This window comes from Melospiza georgiana, chromosome 8 (assembly GCF_028018845.1).
Source record: "Melospiza georgiana isolate bMelGeo1 chromosome 8, bMelGeo1.pri, whole genome shotgun sequence".
Taxonomy (NCBI): domain Eukaryota; kingdom Metazoa; phylum Chordata; class Aves; order Passeriformes; family Passerellidae; genus Melospiza; species Melospiza georgiana.
In genome coordinates, this window is record NC_080437.1 from 2,169,047 (window position 1) to 2,182,046 (window position 13,000).

Here is a 13,000-nt window from a genome sequence, read left to right on the forward strand (position 1 = left end):
AAGCTAAAATCCAAGAAACCCTCACAGGACATGTTATGGGGTCTCAGTGCAGCCAGTTTGGTACCCAATGTTCGATACTTTTCATGATTTCTCAATAATTTTACATACATAACTTAGTTTAAATTATAATGTTCGTGAGAGCAGACATTTTTCTGAAATGTCTAAAGAAAGCATAAAAAAAACTAAATTCAAAAGAACAGAAGTAGGAAATCAGACTGATTTGTATATCCAAACAAACTGTGAGACTTGAAACACATGAGGGGAACAGAGGGATTCCTTCCAGACATTCATTGAGCAGATATTAATTTAGAAATATGTATACAGCTGACCGTATGTGACTGTACATGCCCTGGCCAGCTGCTTCATGCTTAACAAAAAAAAGGAAACACAAAACTCCAGTGTGGTCTAATACAGATGGGTACAAACAAGCAAGACACAGATGTATAAACACAGAAGCCATGTTTGTAAGAACTCATTAATGCCAAATTAGAGGGAGGAGCATGAGAAGCTCTGTACCAGCAAAAACAGTGAGCCTTTACCACTGAACTGTGTTTTGTGTGAATCCAACTGGTTTCTTTCCACTCACAAGCTCCTACTGAACCAACCACCAGGCTGTTCTCAGGTATTTTTGGTTGACTGAGTGCCAGAAATTATTTTTGAATGGGACAGTGACTGATTACGAGAGGCAGATGTTCAACCCTGTGTATTAAAATACACGTCCTCATAAGCTGTTTCCTGATGCACTTGTATGACCCACAATCCACTCAGGCAAGCAGGAGGGCACACAGGTGGCAAATCTCACCAGTAATCCCAGACTGAACTCTTTTAATGTTCTGCAGTATTTCATTATTTCTCATCAAGACCAATGTTACTTTTTCTGAAATAGAAAATTAGTGCTTTCTGTCTGATAGTACAAACCTCCTGTTACTGACAATGACTTTAGGACTCTGGAATTAACCCCTCTTCCATGGTTTCCTTCCAGCAGTGACCCTCAGTACAAATATGCAGGCAATAAGCTCTGCTCTGTCACATCAGGAAGCCATACCCAGAGTCACAGAGCTGATGCAATCCAAAGGGTTTTGCAAAGAAGCTGCTTAACACCACAACATAAGAGAAAACACAGGAGAGCCACTTGCTGAGGTGCCCTTCTGTGTAACAGGCAGATACCCAAAGACACTATGAAAGTCAAGAACATATCAAACACATCAGTGTGTGTGAAGAGATCTGCCTGGGATTCTTAAGCCCCACTTCTGCCATAAAAATTAGCGTTGTTTTGTGGAAAATGAATCTAGCAGATATATGCTTTCAGCCTGCAAAGCAACTGCTAGAAATTGGGGGGGGAAAGTTTGCTGTTTTGGTCAATCTGAACTCCAATAAGGAAAGAAGCAGCAGCCCACTAGCCAGCACTGACAGGATGAATTGAGAAAGGCTGCCCATCTGACTGGGGAACTAAAACCTCAAAAGTGTGAAGAATATCCTGCACTGCTCAACAGATGCAACAACAGCAGCTCCCTGGGGGCTGATGCTGTCAGCACAACGCCCCTCTTGGGTGGAAGGAAGGTCCTGACCCCAGCTGGAAATGGTGTTCATGAGAAATTCTCCCCACAAGAGAGAGAATTCTAGGGTCGGGAACCTTAGTTACAAGTTGCAGCCTACAGTGCTGGATAATTCACCTCCCAGAAACAGGGTCAGCTTTGTGCAAAGTTGCTGAAACAGAGAAGGAGAATGCTGATGGGTGCAGAAAAGCTCTCTGGGGAAGTCAAAAGGATTTATACAAAAGATAGGATGGAAGATAGAAATAATCAAATAGGAAACAGCAAAGAAAAGCAACAGTTCTACACAAAAGAAATAGCTCTACAGAGATTGAAAATAACTTATACATGTTTTTCTGCAGCCATGTAAGCAGTAAGATGGGGAAACTGCTTGCCTGCCTTGCTGCCCTACACACTTTGAACTGACAACATGAAATATGGGAATAATAAACATACAGGATGCCTAGTGGAAAAAAGAAAAAAAATCAGAGCTCCCAGAACAGGAAAATCAAAGAATATATCAAAGGTGCAGTAAGCTGTACCAAGCAGTAAGTGGAATCATATGTTAAAGAGTAGTTTAAAACTAACTGGCCAAACCCTCTAGTCAGTTAAATAAGCTGTGATCCCATGAAACTGATATTCTGGGCAAGAAGAAGAAAAATACTATCACTGTCTTATTTCAACTGTGCAACAACACGGCGATGGGAGAGCTTCACTTATGCACAGTGCAGAGTGGCAAACACACTGGGACATGTTGCCTGGAACCAGAATTTAATGGACAGCCAGGAAACTCAGAGAGGAGGAAGCAACTCTTGGCTTCACTGGAAGCAGTGCCCAGATCAGCATTTCCTTTTTTCATTTTCAAACAAGTACAATTCTTGAAGGCAGCAGGAAGGGTGTTCAGAGACAACTTTGTTTATAAATAAATCTCTCCTACTAGAAACTTAGGAGAAGCCTGAAGAACCCAGTGTTTCTGAAGAGTAAAGTGATTCCATGTCCAGGTGGATAAACCAGAAGGGGCCATAAGCTCAGGGAGATACAATATAAGTGACATAATGTCCTGGGGTGGCTTTCTGATGCTGAATTGTATCCCCATTCATCTGTTTGGCCCACAATTAAGTTTTGCACCTTTAAGATATGTTCTGAGAGCAAAGGTGAGGGGAGACAAGAAGCACACATTTTGTTTTCAGAAACTGCACTTGCTCCCCTGCATCCTTCTCCTGGACAGTGCTGTCTGTAGCGTGGACAGACAGCAGGACAAAGCTTTCCTTTGCTTTTAGTTAGTTTTTCGCTAGCTGAGGCAGAGAAGTTCCCTGGACTGTGAGTTTTCTTTTTCTTGGAACTGTTTGAACCTGCTCTGGACTGAACACCCAGCAGAGCACTGGCAGCTCCACCTGTGGCCCACCAGGCTGGGCCTGTGCTGCGGCATTTCCAGCACCGGAAGGACTGATAAGAGACTGATAAGGGACTGAGTGAGCCGAGCTACAGCCCATGGAGGGACTTTCTGAGTGTGTCATCTCTTGGGAGCAGCAAGAGGTTTTATTGTTGAATATTGTTCATTTTTTGTCCTTGTTCCAGACTGCAAATCAAGATGTATTCTATTACCATCTGTGTGGCAGTTGTCTTTTGTCAAGTGGGCAGTTTGCCTTATCTCTCTCTGAGTGATCACATTCACACCTCCCTCGGGGAGGGGACATTGCTGATAACAGACTATTGAATGTCCCTGCATGGGTGATAAGAACTACAGCATCCCACTGGGAGATGTGAGCCCAGGGGGAGGAGCCAAGCATTCCTACCTGGATATAATCTGGAGATTCTGAAACACCAGCACGGCTTCTCCACTGGATTCCCCAGAGGAACAGCAGCTGCCTCTTCCACAGGATCTTCAGGGGTCCTGTAGAAAAGGATCCACTAGATCCTTTTCTACAGGACCCCTGCTCCAACAGAACCACACCTCCAGGAGAACTGCAGCCACAATTCCAATGGGACTGCCACCAACACCCCGACCCACAGGGTGTCAGGTTGTGTTCTGACTCTGTCAGTATTGTTTTAGTTTACTGAATTTTTTTATTTTATCCTTTTATTTTCTTCCCTATGGAAGAACTATTATATCCTGCTCCCATAATTTTTGTTGCCTGAGAGCCCCTTAATTTAAAATTTATAGAAATTCGGAGGTGGGGGGTTTCATTTTCTCCATTTCAGGGGAGGCTCCTGCCTGCCTTAGGAGGCACCTGGCTTTCCAAAGCAAGACAGTCCTCATGAATGCTTTGCTTGTTAAATAAACAGGTTTTTCCACTTTCCTCCAAGGAAATCTTTTCCCAAACCAGCTGCGGGAGGGCCCACTTGGATTTGCTTTCTAGAGGAACCCCAGTTTGGAGCTTTCCTCAAAAATTTGCCCTAAACCTGGACACATTAAAAAAACCCCAAAAACATTTCAGGAGCAGCTTTCGAAAGGCACAAAAAACACAGATGAAAGAATTCTGATAAGAATCTGTAGGGTCATAAAATGATGAAGACATAGAAGAAGAACTTAGTGACCATAAAGCCATAGATGGAAAAAAAAAAAACAACCTGTGTGCATTTCTGGTAGAGGAGATTGGAAAGACTCCTACTCTGGAATCTCCTCTCTCTCCAGGAGTACACAAGAGAGTCTATCTCAAATCAAACTTAATGACAGAAGACAATCAGAAAAGAATTCTCTGATGAGCAAATGAGCAGCAACAAGTCACCAGCACCATATGATAACTGCCTACAGCAGAAGAAACTGAAGACTTAACTACCAGTGGTGCTGTTTAACTTCTGGCTTAAATTTGCTTTGATTCCAAAGGAGGTCTGGGCAATCATGGACTAGAAAGCCAAGTAAATTGGTGAAAACTGTTTAAAAGAACAGAATGAGTCCCTTTATAGCCAAATTGGCATTGCCAGAAGCAGATTTTGTGAAGAAAGTTTTGCCTCATTATCTATCAAAGTATTTTCTACAGCTATCAATAGGTATACTGACAACGGAAATCTAGGCTATATTTGTATACTCAGAGGCATATGACCAAGCCTTAGCCAAAAAACCTTAAAAAAACAGCTAGTATAGAGCAAGAAAGTCCTCAAATGAATAAAGAAATGTTTAAAAGCAGTAAAGAGAACTATATCTTTAAAGAACAAGGAGTGATGAGGGAGACTGATGTGATTTATTAGGCAAAACATATGAGCAGAGAAACAGAGGGGGCTGTTTGCACCCCTGGGGTCCCAGGCAGAGTGACCTCTGCACTGCTGTGTCCATAACCAGCACACAGGGTATGCTCTCAGCAGGAAACACATACACCATACAGATGGTTCCCCCACCGGCCAAAGCAGAGTCTATCATATGGAAGATGGCATTTATCAACAGGGTTTTCCTGGCAAAAGGCAAAGATTTAAATACCTGGTAGCTAGTGGCAAAAGAACCTTTGGAAGTTTATTTTTTTCATCATAAAGACTTGCCAGGTATTCCTGTGAAAAGTTTTGGATGAAGAACCTGAAATACTAAAGAAAGAGTGGGTTTATATTTCACTTCAACTGTCATTTTATCTTATGCACTTTTACTAAACTTAAATAAAAGCAAGAGAGGCCCTCCATCCACAAAGAGACGCTCTCAATTTAGGCCTAAACTAGCTTTCAGTTCTTCCACAGCTAATATTCATAGCAGCTTTTAGAGAACTCAGAGTGGGGAAAACCATCCCCTTTTGACTCCTGTCATGGACTCTGCACATCCTTCTCCACCCCAGTTAGTTTCTTTAGTTGGTTACTTACATTTCCCAAGCTGTGCTTTGTGGATGTGCGGATTTGAGCTGCCTGAGAGCTGCTGGAGCAGAGCTGCTGGAACGGAGCTGCATTTCTGCTGGTGCTGCTCAGAGCAGCAGGGAGGACACAGGATGGGGCCCTTGTGGCTCTCTGGCCTCTGCTGCCCATGGGCTGTCACTGGGCTGCGACACACGGCACAGTTCCAGACAGAAATATCCATTTTAACCCCCACAGTTCCAGACAGAAATATCCATTTTAACCCCTTCAGCTGAAAAGCCTCAAGCTGCCTATTCTGAAAAATTGTCGCGGAAATTGCATGAAATATTATGAGAGGAGAATGGTGCTTCCAAGTTGCACTGTTGGAAAAGCAGGAGCTGCCAGTACTGCTCCAGCTCATGGGGGGCTGGACTGCACACAGGAGCCTCACAGGAGACAAGCAGAACTGAGGCAGAGCTCTGTTATCTTCCACTGAAATTACATGAAAAATTATCGACAACAATAGAGTTCCTCACTACAGGTAATGTGAGAAACAACCGCTCACTTTTTAAAATCTTAAAGGTTTATGAAACATTAACAAAAATTACAACAAAAGGACTAAATAAGGAGAAACTCCCAGGCTGGGAGACCCCCCACCCTGTGGCTGCCAGCCACATGGCTCATCAACAAAATGGATGCTCTGCCTTCTATATCCCTGAAAGTTTTGTCAGTCAACTCTTTCTCTGCCATCCAATGGTGGACATTACTTTACATCTTGATTGGAGGTCCGGGGTTGTTTTGCTGCTCCTCCTCCTCTAAATATCTTGATTACTAAGGCTATTACAAGGGGGATAGGAAAAGAGGACTATGGAAAGTTCTCTTACGATAATATTACTATACATCTAAATAATATCTATCTCTTAATTGTGAGAGCCAACTATTACATTACTTATCTAAAATTTTCTATTATGAATATAATAGGAGAAAAACTCCAAAACATCTAGTTCATATGAAAAATGTTAAAAGACTTTAAATACTGACTGTAGGATAGCAAAATTGACTAAGTTCAGTTCTCTTTAAAAAAACCCCTATATCCCCCTCTGACTTTTCCTTGAAACACTCTATGAGAAAACAAATAAAATAAAAAATATTCTTTTCCAACATTCTGAGAGCCAGTAGAGTGGGATCTCTCTACTACTATTTGTAGGAATCCTAGTTATTCAGATAATTTATTTTTATCATGCTCCTTGATCCTCAAAGTGTTACTCAATTTTAGAAAATATGCTGAGAATTTAAAGCAGATGTGTCCCAGTCAACATTTCACACACCTTATGGAATTTGCTTGCCTGAAGCTCTGCTCATGCAAGTCCATCAGTGGGTCTCCAACCCACTCACCAAACACAAAGCTGCAGAAAAACTGAAATACTCAGGAACTGTTAGCAGGAAATTTGCTTTCCATGACTACTCAGAAGATACCTATGAATAAAATTACATCTATTCCAAGGAGATTTTGATGCAGTTCTCCATCTGTATGGAATGACAACAGAAAAACAGAATTCAAGAATTCCTATATTGGTAAAGGAAATAGATAAGGAAGCACCTAGCCTACAAACTATGACAAGATTCTCAATTTGCAGCATGCTTTTTTTTCCACTCCACACTTCAGGCTCATCAACATTTCTTTCACACTAGCAGGTTCTGTGAAACACATTCCCATTTAAATAGCATAAACCCCTGTGTCTGGTCCTTCCTGCTATTCATACCACTTATGTTTTTACTGATGCGTAATAAAAATCAGGTAAATATTATTTTTATTTGGCAGTGGCTGGGAAGATGCTTAGCGAACATAGCAACAACAACAACAAAAAAAAACACACAAAAAAAAAAAAACCCTGCAAAAAAAAAAACCCCACCCAGAAGTAACTTTAAGAATTATAAGCTCTTAGGAGTAATATAGTGTTCTATCATTCTAGCATTAATATAGGTATGTTCCATCTCATTTCTTTGAGCTTGAAAAGAGGAAGGTTAATTATGTGAAGAACTGTAACAAACTAATTAGATTATAATGTAATTATTTTTAGGGGAAAGAAAATCTTTATAAAAATCCTAGAGGCTAAGAAAGGCCTCAGGAGATGAGAGTGGAACTGTTAAGAGGCCTTAACTATTACATCAATTTATTTGTATCCAGCTGTGCTCATTGAACAATAATTAAAATGGAAATTTGCCTTATTTTAAAATACAAGATATTTACCGGATATGGAAATCAATATTCTCCCTAGCAGGAAGCTGGCAGCCTGTACAATACAGATATTTTACTGAGACTCAAAGGCCGCCTCTACTATATTTCTCCCTTTCCTTTTACTACAGCAAGAGGTTTTACATAGACATATTTACATATTCTACAATACGGATATTTTACTGGGACTCAAAGGCCACCTATAACATCCCATTTGGGAGCTGGAGTTTGAAGTGGAGCTTTCCCTGCTGTGGAATTTCTGCAGCCTGGTAGATCTCAGCGCAAGTTGCAGCTGGCCAGTGGTTTCACTCGCATGCCGCCTTCACCAAGTCCTCCAGCAGCACCAAACTACACAACCTCACAAGGCATTTTGTCCAACATATTCCTGCAGCAGGCACCTGAAATAACGCATCTCTGGGGTGGATATCAGCACTTCACGAGCCTGGCTGCTCTAATCCCCTGAAGGCTGCTTTATCCTGGGGAAACAAGCCTTGCAACTTGCTATCCACAGTACCCTTTGCACCTTCCAAGAGGGACAGACTTCTCACTGAAACACTGTGCTTCATTTGATTTAAAGCCTTTTATGCAACAATCCAGTCTGACTGAAGCAGGTAATTAATTTAAGCTATTCATGATGTCACTTGAATCTGAGCTGTGAATGTAGGACTTTTAACTGTCTTGAGCTTGTCCAAACCTGGAGCACCCATTTTAGGCACCTGTCGCAGACATCTTTTCATAAAAATCCTTTCTTTAGGATTTTCCCTTCTTCTGGGAAGCTGAGGCCCCAGAAAAAGAATGTAAACAATGGTTATCTGCTGCTGTGAAATGCAACAGGTGCACCTGTGATTGGCCCATGTTGGATGTTTACAATTAATGGCCAATGAAAGACCGAGCTCTCTCGGACAGAGAGAGTCGGAGAGAGCTCCTTTGTTATCATTCTTCTCTATTCTTAGCTTAGCTAGCCTTCTGAGAACTTTTCCTTCTATTCTTTTTGGTATAGTCATAATGTTATATAAATATATATCATAAAATAATAAATCAAGCCTTCTGATCAGGGAATCAACATTCTCGTCTCTTCCCTCACCTGCAAACTCTTGTGCCCACAGTCACAGGCATCCATGCTTTCAGAGAGTTTGGAGGGAAAAAAAAATCTCTAAACTTTGCTGATCAGTGTGATAAATGTGGCTGGTTCACTCAGTGACAGCAATCAAGTTTTTTATGGGAATTATTAAACATTAGGCCTCTTTTGGTTTTTTTTCCCAATTCTCTTATGAGGAAGAAGTGCTTTGGAGAAAAGCATTTGAAGATCCTAACTGCTGCAGTCTTAGTAAAGTTTAATTCAATCCTATACTGTTAGCACTCTTGGCATGAACAAAGGAAAGTACGCAGCTACAGCTAATACACTGTTTGGGAGCCGTGTGCTGCGAAAGAAAATTTTCAGCCTCAAAAAACAGAAAGGCCAATCTCAGAGGCCCTAAAAGACATAAAAGCCACTCCAGAGGGAGTTATGAGTTAATGACAGTTCTGACAGTTTTTACGAGATCACCAGAAATGACAGAATTTTTGTCTATTGTCAGTCCTATCCTACTGGATCAATTTACTATAGCTTAAGAATTCTACAGAATTAGCTAGAAATAATGACAACTGGGATAGCAATGCAACCTGGGCTTTTCCAAATGAAAACACTGAATATGAAGAAATGCTTTTTGCCTCGCGAGGCTATAAAAAGTAGTGGAAAACCCAAATCCTAGAAGTGTTTAAAAACTGGCAATGGATGGTAGCGGCAATACCCACCTAAGCAGCAAACAAGTCAGGATATCAACAGATCAGCTCCCAGACAAAAAAAAGGGGCACATGTACAAGCAGGTGAGCTTCTATCTGAGGACTAAGGGAAGTGGTGTATGGCCATGCAAACCAAAGTACAACACAGAAGCAGTATGATTTATGTTTCCTGTAGTAACAGTAATAACACCTATATCAATGGCTGATTTTTAGTTACTGCAGCTAAACCACTTCTATCACTCTCAGTTAGGAAAATCCTGCAAGCATTTTTGAATTGCCTGACCATTAATCCTGCCTTCACTGCTGGGTAAAAGCATCACAACCTGAGCAGAATTTTTTCATCCAAAGTTCTTAACACTGTAATTTCCATTTTACAGACAGAAGAAACAGAGAAGGACAATGCAGAGCATGAGCATATGCTACTATTACAAAAGCAAATGCCATTTGCAGGCACTAAATTAGGTTTAAAAAATATACATTAAGTGTTAGAGAAAGCAAATTTGGCAGTGTTCATTGTGTATTACTTTGATATCCCCAGAAGAGTGGCTACTGCTAAGGGGTGTATTTGGCAGCTGCTAAGCCTTGAGGTCATTATAGAATTTCTTGGCACAACTGGATTATTTATGTGATGAAATTTCATTATGAGGGTTTTTTTCTCCAGAATTCATCATCATGTCACTCAGGAAAAAAGAAAAAATGTTGACATTAAATAGTGTTTAGATAACATTCAAAAATTCATTGCTTCAGTGACAAATGCATTCCTTGTAGGAACATGAAAAACAACAATATTGTTCAATCTCTGATTTTCCAGTATCAGCTGTCTGATGAATATTCTACATAGAGGGAAGCAAACTAAAAAAAAACCCAAGCAATTAGTAGTTAAGCTCTAATTGTATAAATAAGGCTAATTATACAGATGGGAAATCTTTTCACTTCAGAAAATCAGATGCTAAACATTCCTCCCATTGACAGAAAAAGCCTTCATACAAGCAAACAAGTGCATGAAAACCAGTGAGCTAATCATGCTGATCCTTCTGTAAAGAACCGCCTTGCTCTTCAAAGGAAGAAAAAAAACCTTAATTCTCTTTCTGTACTGGAGACCCACACAGATGCATGTGTATATGAACTATAACATTCACTTTATTTCATTGGCTGTGACACCAGAGCTGCATGAGTGCAGAGGAAATACCGGATAATTAGAGAAAGAATTTAATAATAATACTATTCAACTATAAAAAATTTATTCAATATAAAAATAATATTATTCAAATAATTACATTTGATTTCCACAAATGCCACCAAAACATGTAATACTTTAAAACCTTCATGATACTCGCATTCTAAGTGGTAAGTTGCAGGATACAGCTAGCATTTCTGTTCTATGTAATAAACTAGAAATGTTGGTAACATTCTCATAAGAGCATTGAAAAAAAATTATATTACTTGAATACTACATTTCTAGTATTTGCATTTAATAAGAGAAGCAGACCATATCTCAGTACTAAGGGAACCTCTTGGCTTTCAAAATTCCAATTTCAAAATCACACCAAGTTTAGGGCTGGTTTTAGCTTATACCTCCTGACTTTGGCAGCAATACTGTAAGGCAGTATGAACCATGGGATTTTTAGGAATTCCTGAGGGCTGTGACAAGCAGGGGCTGCCACAGGAGGTTTGCAGAGGCACACTGCAACTCAGACCTCCAGCATGGAAAACAGAGCTCTTATAAAGAGAGGGCATGTGCACAGTCCAGTCAGTGGCAAAATTCTGTTCTCATCAGTCACTCCAGTGAACAGAGTACACACTTTGTACCCTGATTTTCTAGAGTTCAGCAGCACATTGTCCCAAGCACACTCCATGTGGACCAAGTGTTCCTACACATGTGGAGCTTCACCAGCTGGACTGAGGCAGACAAGAACCATGTGTTTGTTTTCTGTAATGGTTTTTCCTTGTCCACAGCCTGACTGATGGACCAGACAGATTCCACAGGATGCATCAAGCCTTGAAAATTGCTTTGAAAACTCCTGGATGCTTGTCTGACAATATAAACATGTACCAAAAATGACACATGACAGGCTGTAGAAGTGTCTGAGAGCAGGAACCTGTGAAAGCAGCAACATGCTTTCTCAGAGTGCCAGTGTGTCATCTGGCAAATTCTCCTTTCCTACTGCACCATGTGCATCAGGAGGAAACCAGAACTATAATCCTCCATCCTCATTCCTTCTCACCGTTCTTTTCATTTCCCCTTTTCCTTCCCTCCGCAATTGCAGGATTTGTCGTACTTAAGTCAGGTATTGGTAACTCACAACAAGGAAAAAAGTATTGTTTGCAGATGCCAAACAACCTATATTTTTTCCCTCAGCGTGACACACTCTGGTGAGATATTTTCAGGCTGGCCTTCAGAGATTGTCATGGCTTAACCCCAGCCAGCAGCTCAGCCCCACACTGCCACTAACTCATTTTTCCCTGTGGGATGGGGAGAGAATTGTAAGAGTAACAGTCAGAAAACTCAGGGCTGAGATACAGACAGTTTAATAAGTAAAGCAACAGCTGCACACGCAGGAAAACTGAACAAGGAATTCATCCCCTGCTGCCCATGGACTGGCAGGTGTCCAAATGTCCCCACTTCCTTCTCCTGCCCCAGCTCCCTGTGCTACCAATGCCCAAAACATCCCTGTGCTACCAACGCTGCTTCCAGCACAAATCCAAAAGACATCCCCTAATAACTGCTGTGAAGAAAACTAACTCTGCACCAGCCCAAACCAGCACAGAGACACAGCCTGAACATCAACAGCATAATGGTACAGATATCCCTCTACTGCCTGACCAAAAATAATGAGCAGATTTCTTCCCTCTGGCTCAAGTTTGGCAGAAATCATTGCCTCACCCTCTTGGGTAGATTGAGATTTCCAGGGAAATCCATGCAGAGTCAAGCACTGTTCAGTGCGACCACAAATGACCAAACTGTTACTGCTCTCTTTGTACAGACTCATCCCATTGTTTATGGAGCTGAAGAGAGTAATGATAAAGGTTTATGTAGCACACAACAGCCAAGAACAATTTTGAAGACTTGGTGTAGCAGCACTTTTTCAAGCTATTTTACCCAAGCAATGCCTGAAAACTATAAACTATAAAGCCAACAAAACCACCAAACAAAAAAAACCTGGACATTTTCAGAGCCTGTCAAAAGGAAAGATTTCTGCAGATGAGTTTTACTTGAAAGTTGCTAAGAGCTTAACTGTCAGTGTAGGCTGTAAACAAGAGATGTGAGAGAAGATGTTCATGTAGTCAACATCTGATTCATTTACAACAAACAAAGGAACATTCAGCTGAAACCATCTTCCTTCTTTGGTAAACTTGGCAAACATTTTCAAGAAGGCTGGGATTTGGGGTTTTTGGCTTGTTTGTGGGCTTTTTGGAATGGAAACATCTAAAAATTGTTTTGAAAAAAGAGATGCTTGGTAGAAAGAGCTGTTAGGGTGTCTTGGCAAGGCACTAAGACCGCATCTGAGAGAAGAGCCTGGAAGAACCTCGACTGTGCCTCTCCTTTTCCCATGAGAACCCTACAGCCTGTAAGGTGAACCAGTTTCTGTGGGCTGTCAATTGCATACGCACGCAGGCTTTGTCCACTCCACTACATCAACACTGCATGGTACAGCTGAGCCAACTTCTAAAACCTGAATCTAATTATGCCACTGTGCTG